The following is a 23,774-nucleotide window of genomic DNA, read 5'->3' as shown; positions in this document are numbered from 1 at the left end:
ACCAAAGTTATCCCGCCAACCTGTCCTGAGGCCTCTGGGCCACAGGCTTACACTGCCCCCTTCTGAGAGCCTCGAACACAACCTGCCCCTCACCCCCACCTTCTGCCCTCAGTCTCCCACTCTGTAATAGCCCATTAGCCGCTGCATTGCTGCAGGACTCCTGTTGCCTGTTAAAATGAAGTCTCTGCAGGCTGCTGGAGCGATTACGGCCCGAATAAAAGCTACTGGGAACGGAGGTAAAAACAAAGGGCGGTCTTAAAGCGCCAAAAAAAGCTCAAAGAGTAGGATAACCTTCAGAACAGAGGTGCCGAAGGGGCGTTACCACAGCTCAGCTCCAATAAAGCCTAGTGCAACCATTTGGACGGTTGCCAGGGAGCACCATCAGAACTTTGTTTTACAGTGTTTTCTAGGTTTTACAATAGTTATAATAATGTTATTAACTTATTGTGCACAATATGCACTAGGGGTGTAAGAAAAAATATATATAGATATATATCGATGTATAACAATATTAAATATTGCAATACTGTGCCAATTCTCAAAAACACAGTATTGATATTTAAAGCAAAAGTTTTGGGGATTTGGAGCACTCTCTGGTGAGAATGAGTAATTACACAGAGAGTACTTTTAATACAGGTAAATGTAAAATTTATTTGTGAAATTCTGTGTTTTAGAACAAATAATCATAGGCAGTGCTGCTTTAATTAGGCCTTAAATAAAAAATATGTATTACTGTTATTTTTAACTGTAACATTGCCTTGTATATAATAATGATTATACCATAATAATAATAATAATAATAATAATAATAATAATAATAATGCAACTACACTCTTTTTTAAAAATAATTAACGTTTAACTACAAATAATAAATGAATTAGAATGTATTTATTACTGAAATTGTAATATACATATATATTTTAATATTCTACAAAAATAAAACACAAATAAAAATAAAAACACTTTTTTTAATCCAAGTGAAATTTTCGTCACATTCACATTAATGGGCTCTCCTTGCTGAGAAAAGCATAAATGGTGATACTGAGAAAAGACAATAAAAAAATTTGAGATTATGTGGCAAAAATAGTTTTAAATGAACAATAATATTGTTTGTTGCAATTGTTTCTAAATCCTCCAAACAAAAACAGGGATTTTGACAGGCCTAGGAGTAGAGGTGGGCCACCATATTGTTTTATACACAATAATATTGACATAAGTTTTTAAACATTATGATCATAGTTATTTCTTTTTTTTTTTGCTATTAACTGTAAAGTCCTATTTGTATTTTTCTATCATTTCTATATATTATTTTATATATTTTTATATATATTTTTATCGCCAAACTACCTTGAAATACTGTAGTGTTATTTTAGCTCCATATCGCCCTTCTCTACCTGGGAGTGTGTGTTTAATCCTAGGCCAGACTGAGGACAGGCAGCGGCGGAGGTGGTACTTCTTTCCATGCCAGTATCGCGCCCCGGCTCCAGCAGCTGGACCCTCTCTGTTCTAACAAACTCGCCTCTCACTTTAACTATTCATCAGGTGTGTTATGCAGCTCAGCACCAGCTGCCTCCGGAACAAGTCATTACAACAGAGTCAAACCACCTGCTACATCAATATCCGTCCTCAGATGTTCCATTTAATTAGCCCAAATCAAACGCTCCCCAGGAGAGACGCTCCGCGTTGCTGTGCTACACCGGTTGCACTCAGGCCCAGAGCTCAGCAGCTCCGGATACACCAAAACATCTCAGGGAAGAAGGATGGAATAGAACATTTAGAACTGAATTAAACAGATTTAATAAACAATAGAGAACTGGAAAGAACATGTTTGTTGGTTTAATTGCAGATAATGCTATCTAAAGGCCAGAACACAACTAGAAATACTGCTGCTGTTTTCAAATGATTTGAAAAAGAACTGCCAGATTCAACAAAACCATTAGATTTATGTTACTAGAAAAATGAGGACAAATGAAGAATTGAACGTTTTAGAGCGACTAAATGCTCTAAAATGCTCTAAAAAAGCTATGTAGAAAAGCCCTATTTTCAAAACAGTAGAGACAGTCACTCCAACAAAAGCAGGATAAACCGTTCTTTATACACTTGATAAAAAAAAACAATGAATGAGCAGGTGTTCCAATACTTTGTTAATATAATGTATCTCAGATGGATTTCCATAAAACTTCCAAGTTAGGTCTCAAACCAAACATTTACGAGTGTTTTAGGGCACTTTTTCTTTGAGCATCCAATTCATAAAATAAAATTCAGTTTGAGGCACTCCAAATTTCCACTTTCTTAAATATTTAATATATATATATGTATATATATATATATTTTTTTTTTTTTGTGGTATGACCGTGTGCAGTACTCTCAGTGGCCACAGGGGTGGTTCTAGGGGCGGGGCCACAGGGGCATTGCCTGAGCTGAAATCTGATAGGCCATGACAGATCCATGATCAGATTATAGATGGATGCAATTACAAACACAACCACTAGGAATGTCCAACGTAATTAAAGCTCATATAAGAGTTTTGAAGCGGGATCTTTTCAAGTTAATTTTGTTCCAAAAGATTTACACTAAAATACAAAATATGCAATGAAATTGCAAATTATATGAATATAGATGCAAATGAGAGATTCCAGAAGCAAAATACTTTACCAGCAAAATCCACAAAAACACAGAAATAAAGACAAAGGCTTGCAAAACGTCACATCATACATACATCTATCATTATTATCGTCCACTGCACTGTCTACTCTATATATTTGGAAATGAACATACCATCAATCTGCACTATTTCCTTGCCATGAGCACACTGGCCAGTGTTCAACTCTTACAGGTGTAGCTTATATATTACAGGTGTACCACTTGACGATCAAAGTATGTACTTCTGCCTCATGACTTTTGAAATGTCAGCAGATTTGTAGATGTACTGAGCTTGGAAAAGGCATGCTATGCTACATTAAATGTGCTGATTATGATCATGATGATCTCAGATCTACAAGCTACAAAGCTACAAATGCAAATGGCAGGCTTTCGGTACCAGTGACACTGACAGTGAAGTGAAGCGTTCTCATCAAATACGCTCTCTCACTCTCTCTGTATAACATCATTCTACACTAATGTACTCTGAGAGCTGCTGATTTGTTTACTGTAATGTTCCTCTTCGAGCTTATAGCAGGAAAATGACGCCGCAGCGCCGCTGAGAAGGAGTTTCTCTCTTTTCCAAAGGAAAAAAATGCATGTGAACTATAGCTGCTGGCCTTTGTTTGATTGGCGTAATCTCCTTAAATTTCACACCTCAGTCGGGCGTGAAATAAACGCTTCTATTTTCCTCCCCATTGTTGCGGCGTGCACCTGCTGAAGGTCCTGGCGAGGTGCCTGTCAAACTGTTTTGTACCTTGTCATTCATTCGACATTCAGAGCGCTAAGAATAGCCTCTCGCAGGCAGAAGAATAGGCGATCTGGCAATCACGTACGCAAACTGCGCCCGGGTATTTAATTAAGCAGTCACACGTTCTGATTCAGATCTGCTATCAATAGATCTGGAGGAGGTGGAACAGCACAGCTCTTCCGATTTACAGAGTGAAGTATGGAGTATTATGAGGATGAGGACGAGGCTGATGAGACAGGAAGAAGAATCAGTGGAGAAGTCTTTTGAAGCATTTCTATTTGTTCATTTGTCAAGAAGTTGTGATACAAGACGTGTCGGATTCAGTGTTTAATAGCCTGGTGTTCTGGAGTGGGGTACAGTTTCATACAGTTCTAGATCACCTTCATTTACTTCTAAAATTGTCTTCATAACAGGCAATTTAACAGCCCAACACTGCGTTAATAAGGTCAGTGGTCCCACCTTTTTTTCTGAATGCACACTTTATTCGATGCATTTCAACAACACAGTGCTCATCCACAAACTGCTGTCTTCTCAAGAGATTGCCTTGAAGACACACACGCGTAGATACTATGCCATGGTTAACTTCTTCTACACCAGACCTATACCTTATTGAAAAATGTGTGGGATGCTATTGGAAATGCTATTAAAATTTCTACAATCCTACCACACAATCTCCAGGAGCTGCGTGAGGATATTTGAGCAGCATGGGATGGATTATTGCAGGACTCCATTAGGAACCTCTACAACTCCATGCAGAGTTATCTGGCATGTTGCACTTGTTACACATTATTACATTGTTACACACTATTTCTCAATAAATACACAATTAAAAAAATAAATAAATACATACAAATCAGTCTAACATTAGATTAATGAGGTCCTGCAACCAGTGAACCTGCTATAACTTTCCTGAACATACACTCTGGTGTGCTATTCCAACAGGACAATGCTAGAGCTTTGAAAACACAGATGTTTCACATCCTGTCACTTTTATCTTCCTTCTGGATAGCGCCGCAAGCAACACTGAGGTGTTTAAAAACTCCAGCAGCACTGCTGTAATTATAGAAATACAAAGTGCTCCTATATGATTAGTGAAGCTGAAAAAAAAATGATAGTGTGTGTAGAAACAAAGAAACAAGCATGTTATGCTTGATCTGTGTACTAGTTAATGACATATACTGTGATATTGCTTTTGCTGTGTTATAGTAATAATTTTGTTAGAAATATTTTAAACACAATGATCTCTACAGCCATAATAAACTGTAGTCTTGTATTACTTACATATATATTGTTACATATAGCTTTTTAATATTTTTATAATTGTATACAGTAGTGTAATACTCCTGAAAATATTACTAATTAAAGGCTGTATGAGAAATTGCTTGTTATTGCAGTGTTTATTCTGTGTAATATTAAGAACTGCAGTCAGTTTAATGAATGTTCGTATTTTGCCGTCTCACTGCAGTAAATAAATAAAGCGGGGCCGGCTACAGTGTGCGGTAGCCCTGTCTGATTAATGTCCAATCAATTTCAGAAACTTAAGTGGCATTCTGAAAAAGAAAACTCCTCATTCAGTTCCATAATGGAGTGAGTGAAGCTGCGGAGGAGAAATCTCACTCAGAAACAGATCAATACCTATAATTATGATCGGTCCCCGGCATTTTAATCAGTAAACAGATTAAATAACAGTAAAATATGGTGAGGTTATTCAGGGACACTTATATTACATGTGAATCAGCACTGATACACGAGAGATTAATCACTGTACTTATGTAAGAACAACTCTGTTACTCTGTTAAAGTTGTTAATTTTATATTATCTGTATTTATGTGCATTATAAACTGTAAAGACAAATCAAAATGCGACACACAGTATATAAGAGTTTTATTGAAATGTTCTAAATCCCTTATTTGTCTATTATTGGGCTAGGGTTGAACAATATTGGAAAAAATTGATATTAAAACATTTTGTTCTGTGATATGTATTGCAATATTCAAAAATTAACAAAAGTTTCATCAGATTTCACTAAAAATTAAAAATCTAACATGGCATGATACTAATAAAATCCAATTTGTGTCCAAAATGAGAATAAAATAAATGATGTTAGGCAGATATAATCTGCCTTTTTGTAAATATTTTATTAAAAGTAAAATAAGTGTTCGTACCATTAAAAAAAAAAAAACTGAACACAATGCAACAAACACATATTTTTATAAGATTTGTATTTCATTTTAAATGTATTTTACCATTAAAATGAATTAAATAGCCTACATTTCTTTTTTTTTAGACAAATCTATGACAAATCTACAATTTAACATGTTGAGAGGATGTACAGTCATTCATTTCCTATTTCAGTATTTTGCGATAACTAACCAATGGAATGTGTGCTTATTTTTGTTATACCTTTTATATTACATAAATAACATGTGTTGGTAATGATGAGCTGAGTGGGGACACTGATGGGGAAGTTTCACAGTAAACTGTATGTAATTTATTTTAATGATTATTTCCTACATTTTCATTACAACATTTTTCTGGCTAGTTTTATTTTTATATGTGTGTATGTATTTATACATATATGTTTATTTTAAAACAATAAAGGAATAGGTTAATTATATTTTGTGATTGGATGTACTGTGTTGTATTTTTCCACAAGGAAAAAAATACAATTGAAAAATGTATTAACAGTTATTTAAATACTTTAAAATTTTAAAATCCCAGCACACACACCAAAAACGCAAAACATGACTCAACCATTCTTTGGTATTGATTATTTAGTATTTTAATTTTTTTCCACTGCTCCAGTGAGACTCCCTGATGTTCGCAAGCCATCTAAATCCTGTATTGTGAGCCCTAAACCAAAAAGGTTCCATAAACCTTCCTTTTACAGCCTAAAACAATTTTTGCACTATAAGGCGCACTTATAATCCTTTAATTTTCCCAACAATCATCAGTTCATCTTATAACCTGGTGCACCTTATGTATGAAATTTACCAGTCAAGTTATAAGGAACAGTAAAGTCACTCTGCTGAAGTGCAGAGTTATACAGGAGTTTCAGTTTAAATCTCCAGCACAGAGACTGGAGCAGCATTAGCCTTAGCCGCTAACTGCGCTAAGCACTAGCTCTTCTGCTGTTCAGAGGGGAGTATATTGGACTGTAGTATGTGCATTTATCATGTTAAAACAAGCTGAGACGAACCGCTAGCTAATATTACCCTGGCTTACCGGAACACTCAGGGTTCCTCAGTGTAGCGCTGTTGTGCGGCATTAGTGAAAATCTGGAAATCTAAGCTTACTGTAAATAAATGGAAGTGCTTCACTTACCCAGATATTTTTTTTCCAGGACAGAAATCGGTGTAGACTAACATCCAGTGCTTGTTTGTTTGATTTTTTTTGCAGTTTTGTTTACTTAGCTTAGCTTAGCTTTACCCGTCTGACCACCCAGCAGTGAGACCTGCTAACCCGGTGCGCCTAATGTATGAAAATAGACGTTCACTTATAATCCAGGTGCCTAGTGCGAAAAATACGATACACAACTATCATTTTCCTCTCTATTTACAGATGTCACAGGTCAATCTGACCCTTTTTAAAGTTTAAGAATACCGGGTTTATGTTTTTTTTTATGAACCATGAACACATGAACACTAGAACAGAAATATAACATCTGACAATTAACCAAAGAGCTGAACTGGATGTGGTAGAGCAGAGAAACCACCAAACTGTGCTGGATACCAGCTCACTAGACCAAGTATAGCACACTCCTGGTATATTCTACAAAAATTCTGACATAAAATCAATTGTAGGAACCCAAAATTCTGGAATGATCTTGCTGCTGTACCTGCCTTGAAGAGGAGTTTCAACATCTCCAATTATCTGTAACTACAGGTGACTACAGGTGTATTGCACGGTGCTCTGTGAAATAATGGAGCTTCATTAAATACTCTTGGATTGAATGAGTTAAGGAGATGGGGATTAGGTGCTGAATGCAATCAAATCCTCACAGCAATGGTTCTTGTCCATCTTGTAGAGAGGCATTTCTGTACAGTAAAATCTCAAAAGTTATTCCAATAAAAGCAGCATAAACTCTTTTTAATACCCTTGATTTTGAAAGATACACCAAATAAGCAGATGTCCCAATATTTTTATCCGTGTAGTATAATTGCTATGTTGTGTAATTAATTGCTATTGGTCAGTGAGGTAATTCAACTTCCTGAAAAGTAGATTTACTCCCTTAAAGAGTTTCATAAAGGTGGTACTTCTATAAATCATGGCATATATCGATAGTCGAAAATCCCTGTATGACTACATTTCATCACAAACAGCAGGATTATATCAGACACTGAATCAGACGCTGCATTCCTTGAACGTCTGGGGTGAATAGCGCTACCACAGAAGTCAGTTCCTCAAAGTGTCCAGGCTGAATAATTCACTCAGACGTATAGATAATTAATGAGGACCGCTAGAAACAGGTCAGTCTAAAATAATACCTGAACACGATCGCCAGACAGCATCAGTGTTATATACTGTTTCAGCTGCTGCTCACACTGCAACCACAGCACTGATCTGCCTGCTGATACACCATGCAGATCTGAACACAGCTAGTGCTTAAAGAGCCACTAAACCCCGAACCACATTTTTTTTCATTAATAGCTGAAATGTGTTCCTTTGAAGTAATAAAACATACCAGTTCTGCTTTACATTTTTAGAACATTTCCTAACCTTTAAAAAACACTTTTATTGCATTAATTTCTGCCTCTGCAGCGCCCTCTCAGTTTCAACTGTGCTATAGGCTATAAGAGGATGATGTGTCCGTGTACTTTGGTACGCAGACAAATTACAATATGCAAATCAGTCAATCAATAATATTGACTGGTGACTTTTTGCCATCTGCATCTCACCGCTATCAGAGGCACACTGCTGCTGCTGCAGCTCAGCCAATCAGCTCTCCCTTCTGCCCCACCGCTAAACCATACATCACCCAGTGCCCCTCCCAAACTCCCTCCTCCCATTTTTTAGCATTTTTCAAAGTAAAAATAGTAAATGTGTAATCTGTTGAGTTTAGGCACTTTTAGCCACCCTCCCATTGTGTTTCTGTCCCCAGCAAATTACAAATTAACAATGAGTCTATACTGAAATTTGGAGTTTATTAATCTTTAAATAGACATTGTCGATTATATCGACTAATCATTGTAGCCCTAGTCAACAATATGCTTTTTTAAGCATATCAAAGAAAGTATCATCAGTGCTTAAAGAACACAGACCAATAGTACATTTAATTACAGAGAGTGTTCTCCTTCAGAAAACACTAATAAACTTCATTGCCAAGAAAGCAATCACCATTTGCTGATTTCCAAATTAATTGTCAATAATATTAAAATGTCTTTCTTGGGCTCCAAGTGGTCCAATAAAGTAAGGCACTGCGACTATGATCAAAAGATCGCTGGTTCCAATCCTGAACCATCAGCAGCCGAAGTCCGAGAGAGCACAATTGGACTTGATCTCTCTGGATGGGTAGGTAGTGATCTCTCCTCACATCACTCCAAATGGTGATGTCGGTCAGCACAGGCATCTGTGAGCTGATGTATCGGCACCGAGTCGCTGCGCTTTTCTCCGATTGCGCTGTGATGCTACTCAGCAATGCTGCATCAGCAGCATTTTGAAAAGAGCTGGTGGCTGTCCTCACATGTATTGGGGTGGGCATGTGCCAGTCTGCACCCTCCTGGTGTTGCGGCATTGCTATTGTACTATGGGAGGGAGTACAGCTGAATAGGTGGGGTAATCCACATGAGATAAATTAGGGAGAGAAAAGTGGGAAAAAATGTTCTTGTACTTATGACTCCAGAGCCATCTGGAATACTGTAAAAAAAGATTTTAGCAGCTTTAACTATGAGTTCTGTTTATTTAAGTGAAATTCATCCATGCAGAAAAAAGTGGAAACTTGCTCTTATAGCCTTGAACACCTGGTCAGTCTGGTCAATCAACCTCATTCAACATAATTTAATATAACACACAAGAGAAGGTAGCCAATGTGAACAACTACACACTGATGGTGAGTGAAAGGGAGAGGGAGACACACCCGCCATGCAAATATATGGCTGCAGGAGGAAAGGTGTGCGGTCATTTGAGGTCATTTAATTCATTACAAAATTCCCTTTTAATAAAGTAACTTAAAAACCTGAACATAAAACACATTAAAAAGCTAATTTGATGAGTTAATTTAATAAGATAAATGAAACAGGTATTTTTGTTTTACAGTGTAGAACTGGATCTTACACCCCAGCAAAGGGTTAACCCTGTTGTTTCTCTGAGTGCTGATTGGCTGGCCCTAATGGTTGGTTCAGGGTGTTTAAAGTTCTTCCCTGCTGCTATTAATGAGCTTCCACAATCACAGATAGTAATCAGATTGGGCTGCATTATATCCTGCAGTGCTGTATCCAGACAACGACAGGAAACCACAACACAAAGACGTCCCTTGTGAAGTTATGGGGCTCTGAGGATGAATTATCAGCTGAAAACAGAACATGACTCCTAATTTATTCTGTTATTAACACGATATCAAAGCTTAACAAGCTGGAAAAGATGAAAATAACAATACTGATTTTGATTTTGACAAATGTAGCCAATAAAATATGGGCTTTTATCCACAAAACTCACTTATCATGTACTTATTTAATGATATGTATCAGTACTAGAGGGCTGTGCTATATTGTTTTGTACATTACATTTAAAACAATACAGAAAATCCATATTATGAGTTTGCAATTTTGAGTATTCTGTCTGGAAATCAGTCTATTTTACAGTGCTGTGTTATTACGTGTGAAGCTTTAGTGGAATTTATTGTATAATTGTATATATTTACACGTAATATTCTGCACTTTAGTAGTAGTATGATTTATCTTATATATAAAGACTAAGGATAAAACATTTTAGAAACCCCCATTTTTATCCTTATTTTTGCCATTTAGGATCTTCATGTGCAGTTAATAACTGGAAATTATACAAAATCCAGTGTACAAAATGTTGCAGTAAACTGCCAGGGCCTCTAAGAATAACAAATAAACTAAACACTGAAAAAAAGTAATTTTAGTGTTGTTAAAAAAGTTATATAAAAATATAGAAAAAAAAGTTTTTTTCTTTTATTTTCTTTGCAAGTAATTAATTGATTAACAGCTTACAGCTGGTAAGTAGCAGTGGAAATAAACTAAGCTTTGGATTAAAAACGTGAATTAACAAAGTCTGTAGTAAAACTACTGCACTCTCTACTGCAGCATTTACACACTTACACACAGCACATTCAAACTTTTATCATAATAACTAGAAAAAGAAACAGAAACACAGAGAACTCTGTAACTATCAAAAGTTTTTTCTTTAGAGAAATTACAGATGAAGCAAGAAAGCGGTGAGTTCTGTTTCCTACACATTTAAAAGACTCTTTAGAAACCGGAGGAAACTGCTACAGGAAAAGTCATGTCTGGCTGACCCACATGGCAACAGCTTAAGCTCAGACTAAGTCTCAGTTTCAACAGGGAAGAAAAGAATTAGAGGTCTGACAGGTGAAGTACAGTAATAAAGTCATTGATAAGATGAGAGAATGAAAAAGCAGCTTGTCTGGGTCATACAACAGCACTGCTACTGAACGACTAAACAAAAGGGTGTTCTAAAACATTTGACAGGTAGTATATATATGTATATGTTTTGTAAGTTAATTTTGATAAATCACTGTTGTTTACAGAATAAACAAAATTTAACTTTTTTTGTGTGTGTTTCACTGAAAGTTTAAACCTGTTATTTAAAGTAAAGCTTTAACATGTATCTGGCGTATATGCTTGCAATTAATATTAGATTTTTTCCCTGTGTTTTGTAAAAGAAGCAACAAGAATATCACTATCACTTAAGTACCATGAAATATCGCAATATTATTTTAGGATTATTTGGCCACACTTAAACAATTAGAGCTGGGCAGTAAGACAATATTTTATTGTAGTCTTATAAATGAAAAAAAAAATCTCATAATTAATTGACAATATAATTTTCAATGCTAAAAGAGCACTAACCTAACTGTACATTTCATTAGAGAAAATGTAAAAAACCAGTAAAATCAGATAATGTGCAGCAGAAATGTAATAAAAAGCACTGTACTATGCATAAAAAGTATATGAGTATAATATTGTGATAAATCATAAAAAAAATGTCTTTAAACAGCATGATATTATTTTAGGGTCATGTCGCCCACCACTAATCAACACATCATCACCATCTACTAATTCAAATTGTCCACATTAAAGATGAGAATCACATTTTCACAATACGATATTGTCATGATACGTAGCCCATTATAACGATTATATCGTAATACTCAATATGTGTCGCAATATAATTCTCTGCGATTGTCACGTCTGGTGCTGTTAGCTCCTCTGTCCCTTCCACACCCAGCTCTAACGGAGGTTCTCAGGTTAACAACTACACTACCCAGAATGCACCACCCGCTGACATCACACACTCACCTGATCACGTGACACCTCACCTGCTTCCTCCAGGAAGTCCCGAATACTGATTACTGGCACTATAAAGGTGCACGCCAAACAGACTACCACGCCGCGTATTGTAGGTTATCCTCGTACAAAGCGTTTCTATATCTCTTGTCTCAGTTTACTTTGTGTATGACCTTGCTTTTTGTTTTCTCGACGCCGATTCTTGCCTCTGCCTTTGATATTGGATTGTTTGTGTATGACCTGGACTGTGCTTTCACCACCGCCTCTTGGATTACCTCTGATACTGGATTACTTGTGTATGAACTCTGGACTGTCTCTCGTTTATGGTATGGTTTTGTCTTCATTGCTCTGTCTACTGGTGATCACCCCTGTTTCTGTATCGACCCTGATTACATCTGTTTATTCCTATAATAAACATATATTGTTTTTATCAGTATCTGCGCTTGTCTGCTATTCTGTTCTGACCATGACAGAGATACTCATAAAATACCAGGACTTATGGATTTATTGGTGTCAATTTTAAAGAATTTCACAACCAGTATTCTTTACCGTAGGTTTACCCTATTCATTTGATTAGCGCCACCACATGGAGTAATGAAGCATTAACTTGGGTAAGTCAAATTGGGGAAAGTCTTGGGTACAATACGATTTATTGCAAAATCGATATATTGTCCCACCCCTACTACACATGCTGTAAGAGTGGATCACCTCCCGTAGTTCAGGACCGTATATAGTGTATGCACAAATGAGGTAGTGGTGGTATGCTATCACTACACTATCAGGCATACAGTGAATAATTGAAGTTGTAATGTCACACAGCCTACAGATGACACTGATCTTCAGTGTGGGCATCTCAGTGTCAGAAGAATAGATAGAGTTACCAAAATAACACAGTTTATGCTACACTTTGACATGCCACTAGTCATGGGACAGCAGTATGTTAAACAATCATGACGTTTTACGTTAGTGGACAGCATCAGAATGCCCACAACTGTATAAGTTGATACTGAACAGGACACTTGCCCGCATGCTCATGGCAAGGCTTGGAATCATTCCCATGATTTATGGCATGTCATTGTTTAGCATAGCCTGTGTTATTTTACCAGTCTCTCTTCAGGCAGCAGAGCCTGTAATCTGAAGGCTTTCTGACAGTCCTAATGAATCGGCAGTGTTAAATAAAGCGTCTCAAAGACGCTCCACAATCGCTGGATCAAAGGCAGCACTTTCTGGTAATTAAGATGCAGTAGCGTACATCTGTTCTTTGAACACTCTGGTATGGTTCATGAGACTCATCTTGTAATGACGCATCTGTTAGCGCTAATGCTCACACTGCCAATCATTAGCTCTGGATATTGTGGGCTATCATCATAAATCAGCCACGCTAAATCATCATAACAAAGATGAAGCATGATGCCAGTGAGGAGGGTGCCAGGCCTGCACTGAGCAACGCTGTTTACCAGTTTAAAACTGTCTGATCAGTGTTCTCACGCTCTTCTGATAGTATTTCTGTGGGCAAAAGTAATGGGACGCATGCTTATGAATTGTTTCTTCTGAAATTAAGTTTTTTGGAAAGCTTTATCTTTTATTCTGCTTTTTTTCACTCTATAATGTAGATCATGCTGATCACGCTTGGACCCAGCGAATGCCACTACAAATTTTGCACATCAATCTTAAATGAAAGCTAACTACAGTATTTTTTGCACTATAAGGTGCACTTAAAATCCTTTAATTTTCCCAAAAATCTTCAGTGCACCTTATAATCTGATGTGCCTTATGTATGAATATTACCAGTCAGGTTGTAAGGACCAGTAAAGTCACTCCACTGAAGTACAGTTATACAGGATTTTCAGTTTAGTTTTCCTCCATTATTAGCATTAGCCGCTAACCACACTAAGCGCTAGCTCTTTGGCTGTTCAGAGGTGAGTATTTTTGGCCTGTAGCCTGCTGCTAACCCCGGCTAGCACTGCTGAAGTAGCATTAGCATTAGCACTAGCAGTTAGCTTTAGTGAAAATCTGTAAATCTAAGCTTCCTGTAAATAAATGGAAGAACTTAACTCTTAAATGTGTAGATTAACATCCAGCGCTTGACCTGTTTGAAATGTTTTTTTTTTTTACTATTTTGTTTACTTAATTTAGTTTAGCTTTACAGGTCTCGGCACCTGCGAGACCTGCTGAATTAGAAGGAAAACATTGCAACATCATAACATGTGCTTTATAATCCGGTGCACCTTATAGTATGATATGTTGTACTGGTTACTAAAATTGTGAAAATTTTTTCTTCTAAATTTAAGAGTATTAAAACAAAAATGTTTATCCCGCTTTTGTTGGGACCATAATGTTGGTCAGCGCTTGGACCCAGTGATTACCACTAGAAATTATATTTCCATTTTACATAAATATATTATCTGGTTGTATTGGTTAATAAAATAACCATTATTCACCCACAAACACTGAGATAATGAATAAAGAATGCTACACTATATAGACAGGAGAGTCTTTGTTCTAGAATTTGGCCTCACATTGTTGTGAGGGTTTGATTGCATTCATCGACAGGTGCATCGATAAGTAAGGTCCGGACATTGAATGGTAATCACAAACCCATCTCATGCCCAAATACGCATTTCATCCCATCAAAGTTATTAAATGGTGCTCCACCACCACCACCACCATCATCATCATTCACACAGTTCTTCCACTGATCAACACAGCTCAATACTGGGGGCATTAGGCTCGCTGCCAACAGGTTCAACAACAAAAACACCGTCACTCTTCAAATACTTACAGACTGCACTGTATGTGTGTGCTTTGTTGTATCGCTCACCAGGTGCAGTTGCTAGGACCACATAATCTGCATGAGAATTCCACACACACACACACAGCTGTAGAGTAAAAAACTGTTAATAATGGTGCCGGTTATATTAATCTCTGATGACATTTGACTGCTGGCGAGCTGAAGAGAAAACCGCCATACTGTGGAACGAGGATGTTTTTAAATTACTTTTTTAATATACACATAGTATTGTGTCCCATGACTTTTGCATGTCCAATGCAATGGAAGCTAAAGAGTCATGCACTGGCCTGTGGGAAATGTGTGTGTGTTTTGGGGGTCTCCTGCATTGACTGTGAATGTGGATTTTGGATTTTTCTGCCAAAGACCTTTGTCTATTCGCACAATGGACAATTTAAGCCAGAAGCCACCAGTCACGATCATAATCATCATTACCACCCACTGAGCTCTCCACCCACTTTTGGTGGTAATATTAGCCTTTTATGGCGTATTCCTATGCAGGTACACATGTGATACTAGAGCTTGAGGAATGATAAATGAATGCAAAACAACTTCAGAAATGGAACATCCCATCCATGTGCACAAACGATAAGGCCTCACTCCAACTGCCATAATTTACTCTTTAGTCTGTTGCCTTGCCATGAGCATGCTGGCCAGTGTTTTGTGTCCTCACTCACAAGATAACACCTCACATCTAACTTACACAGGTATGGACGTTCCGTATCCAAGCCATCTTCAGAGAGAGGTAACACTTCATGATCAAGTTACAGAACATACTGCTCTCCCATGACTTTTGGCACAACAAACTGGTTTTCACAAGTGCATTCCTGTTTCTTAACAATGTACAAGTTTATTACCAAAGTATTCAGACACTCCATGTATTTGGACTTATTAATGGTAATATTGGTAAAGTTAGGGATGTGTATGGGCAATTACTAAAGTTGGGACAGAATATCAATATCCCAATATATTGCACCATTTTTATTTGTGATACATTATCGATACAAGGCATCATTAAAATATAGATGCTATAAAATCCCTAAGACTCGCTCCCTGATTTGCTTACTAAAGTAATTGCTTTATTATTCCACATGGTGGCGCTAATCAAATAAACAGGATTGTCAAATTCTGTGAAACTGACACCAATATATCCATAATTACATTCTGGTAAATCCTGGTATTTGCTTATTTAAGAGTATTTTATTGTCATAAGTAGCATTAACAAAGTATTATAGAGAATTTTCTTGTGATATATCGTGTATCGCAGAATCACAATATTGTGATATAATCATTATCGTGGGCACCTTTCTTAAAAATAAAGTATTGTGAAGTACCCGGTACTACACAAGGGGATATGGTTCATTGAAAATATTATATTGTATGTCTGATATTTGGTGATACTCTTAGCAAAACTATATAATGCTATGTAAACTATAAATTAAAAATCAATATGGTGTTTTTGAGAATCCATGCACCCCAAAATAAAACAGTGCCAAATCTGAGCAAACAAGTTTTCTTTAGGGAACTACTTTGCCTTACAACACCCTGCAGCATGTATCCATGTCTCCCTCCAACTTGCATGTGTTTTAGAACAACTGCACAACTTTCACAAAACTCTGGTAAATCTCCAACTTCAGTACAAGTGATTAGTAATGACTGTCCTTTAAACTGATTTAAAGAACACTGAAGTACAGAAGTTCTACACAAGATAATACACTTATTACGCATTTCAACAAAAAAAAAACATCACTTCCAGGACCTTTTACTAAAAGCAACATCACATATTACAATTACAATTACAAAACCTGATTACCATCAAGATCTTCACATTTTAAACATAAATAACCTTGAGAAACAAGCTTTTGGACTTTCCAAATACCCAACACAGCTTTCGATATGAGCTATTTCACGGTCTATGATTGAATTAATTCCCTGAATTAACTACCATCACAGAGGATCATTGCTTAGAAGAGTCATGCATCGAATAATGCATCAGTGCAACAGTGCATCAGTCACGATAACAGCAGTAAAGCTCTCTAACAGAGAGCTTCCTCTCCTCAGCTGATCTCCTCATATTGGCAGTACTAAGATAAATGGACATCATTAGGTTCTGGATGAGCAGTAATTGGCTATCACGTGCTCTTACCTGAGTGAGGTAAGCTGGAGAAGAGGAGGAAGACGAGGAGGTTTCCACACATCTGTTCTGAAGCGTCTGATACTCGAGCATGTCCTTCGCCCTCCCACTGCCACTCTCTCTCTTTCTCTCTCACCCACAGTAACTCTAATCCAGCTCCACCATCATCATCATTAGTACTGAGAGTCCCAGGTAACTCAGTTCTTTGGTTTCTGTGTTGAGCTAACTATCTAAGCCGTGTTTATAATGAGAAGACTACTGGGGTTTGGGGTAGTGGGGGTTGAGCTGGTTAATATGGATCACCAGCTTAGATAGAGGTCAGGAATATGGTTGACTAGACAAAACAGTCTGACCAACATTACTAGCTTACCAGTATACAGTGTTTTGTGTTTGCCATTAACAGTAAATATGTATTTGTTTAAGTTTGATGGTTTATCTTGTGGTTCAGAATGCTCAAGATGGTCAACCAGCATGACCAGCAAAACCATACTGTATAGACTAGCATGATCAGTGTGACCAGTATGACCAAGCTAGTCGACCAACAAGACCAAGGTGGTTGACCAGCATGACCAACATGACCAAAACCAAACAAAAATGTAATATATACTATGTTGGTCTTAACAGTATGAGGTGTGTTTTCTAAATGACTTAACTTGTCAACCACCAAGAGCAGAATGACAAGTAAAACAAAGTTTGACCATGCTGGTTGACCAACAAGACGAGCATTGCCAAGGTGGTCAACCAGCAAGATTAAAAAATTATCATGAAACGCACACTATGCTGGTCAAGGGCTGGTTAACCAACTTTCCTACCAGTACTGGGTATATTTACATCCTGACCAAGCTGGAAGACTAGCAAAACCAGCATGGTAAAAGCTGGTGAACCAGCATTGCCAGTAAGACCAAGCTGGTCACCCAACAAGACCAACAAAACCAAGCTGATTGACTAGGATCAAAACTAGGATGACCAGAAAGACCAATATGACCAGTATGGCATAGTAAAGTCTATTAAAACAGTTTGATAATAATGCTGGTCATGATGGTTAACCAAGCTCATACTGGATATTTGGCTTGGTCAGAACGTTCATGATGCTAGTAGATCAGCTAAACCATCCAACTTGCAAACATTATGCTGGTCAAGAGCTGGTTACCACTATACAGTACATTTCACCTGGATTAACAACTTCTCATACACCTTAGAGCACCACTAAATAGCAGTTTAGACCTTCTGAAAACAGTTCCAGCTGAAGCTGGTGTGGAGCTGGACTGTTTAGCGGTTTTACTGTAATTGTCGGGCTTTTTATCTCCTGTTTCCTTTCGCTTCTATCAGTTTCTCACACCGAACATTTTCCCTCCAGCAGCTTCAGAACCTCCTCCTCCTCCTCCTCCTCCTCCCGCTGCTGCTCCAGCTCCACTCTCACCATCAGCCTGCAGCAGCAGCTACACCAGTAACCCCAGTTCCCGTGCAGCGGGAGAACCGCGCTGAGAGAACCGCTAGCTGTGCGGACTAAACCCCGGCGAACCCAGCGCTTACCCGAGCCTCTCTCCGCGGGCTGAGCTGCTGCAGGGAGCCGGGTCCAGTGTGCCGGAGATACGGACGCAGCGCATGGGGCTGAATGGGCTGAATGGTGGGTTTAAGTGAGTGAGATTTTTCCATTACGTACCTTATATACCCAGCCTCAGGGGGGAACACCAGGAGGAAGCGCACACAACAACACAGCCCTGCACACACACTCACTACAGATATATACACACTTACTATATACACACACACACACTCACTATAGCTATATACACACTCACTATATACACACACACTCACTACAGATATATACACACTTACTATATACACACACTCACTACAGATATATACACACTTACTATATACACACACACTCACTATAGCTATATACACACTTACTATATACACACACACTCACTATAGCTATATACACACTCACTATATACACACACTCACTACAGATATATACACACTTACTATATACACACACACTCACTATAGCTATATACACACTCACTATATACACACACTCACTACAGATATATACACACTTACTATATACACACACACTCACTACAGATATATTACACACTTACTATATACACACACACTCACTATAGCTATATACACACTCACTATACACACACACTCACTACAGATATATACACACTTACTATATACACACACAAACTCACTACAGCTATATACACACTCACTATATACACACACACTCACTACAGCTATATACATACTCACTATATACACACACACTCACTACAGATATATACACACTTACTATATACACACACACTCACTATAGCTATATACACACTCACTATATACACACACACTCACTACAGATATATACACACTTACTATATACACACACACTCACTGCAGCTATATACACACTCACTATATACACACACACTCACTACAGCTATATACACACTCACGATATACACACACACACTCACTACAGCTATATACACACTCACTATATACACACACACACTCATACACTACACGCACACTCACTATAGCTATATACACACTCACTATATACACACACTCACTATAGCTATATACACACTCACTATATACACACATACTCACTATAGCTATATACACACTCACTATATACACACACACTCACTATAGTTATATACACACTCACTATATACACACACTCATACTCTACACACACACTCACTATATACACACACACTCACTATAGTTATATACACACTCACTATATACACACACACTCATACTCTACACACACACTCATATATACTATACACACACTATATAAACACACTATACACACCTTCATATACACACACATACACTACACACACACACTTATATATACTATACACACACTATACATTTACTCATATACACACTATATAAACACACTATACACACCCTAATATACACACTCATACAAACTATATACACACTATACACACACTCATATACACATTATATATATACACACTCATATACAAAATATACACAGTCATATACACTCTGTACACACTAGACACACACTCATACACACTATATATATACACGCTCATATACACACTATACACACACTCATATACACATTATATATATATATATATATATATATATATATACACACTCATATACAAAATATACACACTCATATACACTGTACACACTAGACACACACTCATACACACTATATATATACACGCTCATACACACACTATACACACACTCATATACACTGTACACAGCAATATATACACACACTGGTATACACTTACACAATAATATATACACTCACTGTTATACACTGTACACAATAATATATACATACACTGCTATACACTGTACACAGTAATATATACACACTGCTATACACTATACACAATAATATATACACACACTGGTGTACACTTACACAATAATATATACACTCACTGGTATACACTGTACACAATAATATATACACTCACTGTTATACACTGTACACAATGATATATACACTCACTGTTATACACTGTACACAATGATATATACACTCACTGTTATACACTGTACACAATGATATATACACACACTGTTATACAATGTACGCAAAAATATATACGCACACTGTTACACACTGTACACAATGATATATACACACACAGTTATACATAATAATATATACACACATTACTATACACTATACACAATAATATATACACACACTGATATACACTGTACACAATAATATATACACACACTGTTATACACTGTACACAATAATCTATACACACGGTTATACACTGTACACAATAATGTATACACACTACTATACACTGTACACAATGATATATACACACACTGTCATACACTGTACGCAAAAATATATACATAAAAAATCTTTTTTTTAATTCTTAATGATCCTAATGAATGGATGTTGTATAAGCAGGTGATTAAAGACATCTGGACATACTGCACAGTCAGTTATATCCTGGTTACAGAACAAATGCTGGAACATGCTGGATCTATGCTAATCTTTATCCCAGGAGAAGAGACAGGAAATAACACCAATTAATTTACACCTCGTTAACCATCAAAATACACAGTGCTGTTTACATCTATGTCAACTTACGCATTACTGTCCCAGTTCTTTTATAATTACAGACAGTGTTGGGCACGTTACTTTGAAAAAGTAATTAGTTATAGTTACTCCTTACTTCTCCAAAAAAGTAACTGAGTTACTAACGGAGTTACTCCACTATAAAAGTAATTAGTTACCAGTAAAAGTAACTATCGCGTTACTTTTTATTATTCGCCCGTCAAAAAAAGGAAATCAATTATGCATTTACTATTATTATTAGAAAAATAACAAAAAATAACAAACGAAAATAAACCCAAAATGTTGACAAAAATATAATCTAACGAATTTCAAAAAAATAAAACGAAATTCTCCACACAACCAAAGAAAATTACTAAAACTTGTAATACTGAAAAAAGCGGAAAAACGCGTCTGGGGATGAAATTTAACAAACCAAGCCACACTCAAAAGAAATATGTATATATAAAACAAAATAATGGACAAAAACAACAATTTAATGCCCGTTAAAATGGTATTAATATAACAGCTTCACCAAAAGAGAATAGAGCTTAGATCCTGCCCAAAAAATCCGACCCAGCCGGAGCCCGTGCACATTCTGCCCAAGCCCGAACCATAAACTGTCATTATGAGCCTGACCCGATCCGCCCCATAAACTGTCTGTTTTCGGGCTGATTGAATGAGCGAAATATAATCAGAATTATGTTAATTAACACTGTAACATAGAAGCATAGAACTATTATTTAATTTAAATGATTTTTAAGAACAGCTACACACAATGCTGCAAGTCAAACGCGGAGGCGTTCACGTGCGCCCAGAGCTACGTGATTACAGTTTTCATTTTTATTATAGTTTAATTTTATTTTGTTTTTATTTTTTCTGTTCATTTTAGGGTGGGCTTGCTAGCGCGAGCGCTTTACACAAGAACTAACGGACCACGAGGTGCCGCGCGCTCGGCACAACAACTCCCGCTGTACAACTCCGCTTTACAACAGCGCTTATAAATAAATTAAACACAAAAATGAGGGTATTCTATCAGTAATTTCAGTTCGTTTTAGTTAGTTTTATAAACACAAAATACAGTTCGAGATAGTTATGTTTTTCCTTTTAATTACCGTTTTTATTAGATTCAGTTAACACAAATGTTTTTCACTTTCAATTTTCGCTATTTCGTTCGCTTTAGTGAACAATAATAATTGGTTACTTAGCAACATTGTGATTATCACACCAGAGCTTTATATAAAATAAAAATAGGAGCCCGATTTTGGGACGGTCTTTGGGTCAGGTCGGGTTCGGGCAGAGAATCTAAGCTCTAAAATAGAAAGCAGCAGCACCACAAAAACCGGAGCAGCTAAAAAGAGCTTAACGTCCTTAATTCGGAACTTGGGTTGTCCACGGCAATCACTGAATTGATTAGAGCACGCAAATCGTCACAATTGTGCCTCACTTCACCACGCCAAACCACAGGCACAGCGGCCAGAAGCTCAAGTTCACCGGACAGAGGAGGGGTTAACCAGGGCAAAGCGAAATAAAAAAAAAAAAGTTCATAGAGCTGCTAAAGTAACGTGCAGTAACGGGGTGTCGGAAATGGTAACGGCGTTATAGTTACAGTCATAGTAATTAGTTAGATTACTCGTTACTGAAAAAAGTAACGGCGTTAGTAACGCCGTTAGTTTTAACGCCGTTACTCCCAACACTGATTACAGACATATGGTAACTAAAATTTCCCAGTATAAATATATATATTATATATATAATTATTAGTTTCTTTGATTTTACCAAGCTGAAAAACCAAGCTGAACTACTTGTATTTTTGCACCAGGAGTGGAATAAATTTATCCAAAAGCAGTGTGAAAGACTGGTGGAGGAGAACATGCCAAAATGTGATTAAAAACCAGGGTGAACTCTTAAAACTTTATGAATAAAAACTTATTTTCTTTGTATTATTTAAGGTCTGAAAGCTCTGCATCTTTTTTGTTTTTTCAGCCATTTCTCATTTTTTGCAAATAAATGCTCTAAATGAATGGAATTTGGTAGAAATGTTGTTCGTATTTTATAGAATAAAACAACAATGTTCATTTTACTCAAACATATAACTCTACAATTGCAAAATCAAATAAACTGGAGTGGTCTATAATTTTCTGGGGTGCTGTTAACTTGCTGTTTCTGAGGCTGGTATCTCTGATGAACTTATCCTGTGCAACAGAGGAAACTCTTGCTTTCCTGGGGCGGTCCTGATGAGTGCCGGCTCCATCATAATATTTCTGATTGTCTTTTTTATTGCACTTGAGGATACTTTCAAGTTCTTAAAATGTTTCAGATTAACTGACCTTCTTTTTATTATTTTTTCCTTTTTTTCTTTACTTAGTTGAGAAGTTCTTTCCATAATATGGATTAGAACATTATTCAAATAAGGCTATTCACTGTATATCAACTCTACCTCTTCACAACACAAATTAACATTAATAAAGCCAGTGGTCATTGAGAGTGTCTATCTGTAATTAACTCTATATAACATTGGAATAAACCAAAATGCAGAAAAAGCTTGAATAATAAATTATGTAAAAAACACTGAATTTATGGTGTGTCCAGACTTTTGACTGGTATATAGATACATAAAAATAGTGTGTGTGTGTGTGTGTTATTGACTGCATGTACAGTGCAGTACTCTCAGTGAGAGTAGCTGTATCTCCCTCAGCTCCTCAGTACAACAGCTTTTCCGAGCGTCAGCCTCCCTAATGACCCATCAGCTGTATCCTCAGGCCAGAGTCTCGCACAAACAATAATAACACTGAGGAGGAGGAGGAGCCGCGGGATCCACTCTTCATCACTTTACTCATTAAACA

The 23,774-nt window shown here is 37.0% G+C and overlaps 1 protein-coding gene across 2 annotated transcripts in view; it reads right to left on the bottom strand.

Moving 5' to 3' along the window:
- atp2b2 (ATPase plasma membrane Ca2+ transporting 2) overlaps positions 1-18,430 on the bottom strand; it is a 217,933-nt gene extending 199,503 nt beyond the window's left edge. Inside the window, exon 1 of one of the 2 annotated variants that reach the window (XM_022682415.2) lies at positions 18,339-18,430. The gene's annotated coding sequence lies outside the window, so the exon portion shown is untranslated. Of the gene's footprint in view, positions 1-16,817; positions 16,912-18,338 lie in introns of those variants that run through there. The other variant, XM_049471421.1, reaches the window with a different exon arrangement.
- Between the last annotated feature and the right edge of the window lie 5,344 nt (positions 18,431-23,774).

Source organism: Astyanax mexicanus, chromosome 24 (assembly GCF_023375975.1).
Source record: "Astyanax mexicanus isolate ESR-SI-001 chromosome 24, AstMex3_surface, whole genome shotgun sequence".
Lineage (NCBI taxonomy): Eukaryota > Metazoa > Chordata > Actinopteri > Characiformes > Acestrorhamphidae > Astyanax > Astyanax mexicanus.
This window is presented reverse-complemented; position numbering and strand designations above follow the sequence as displayed.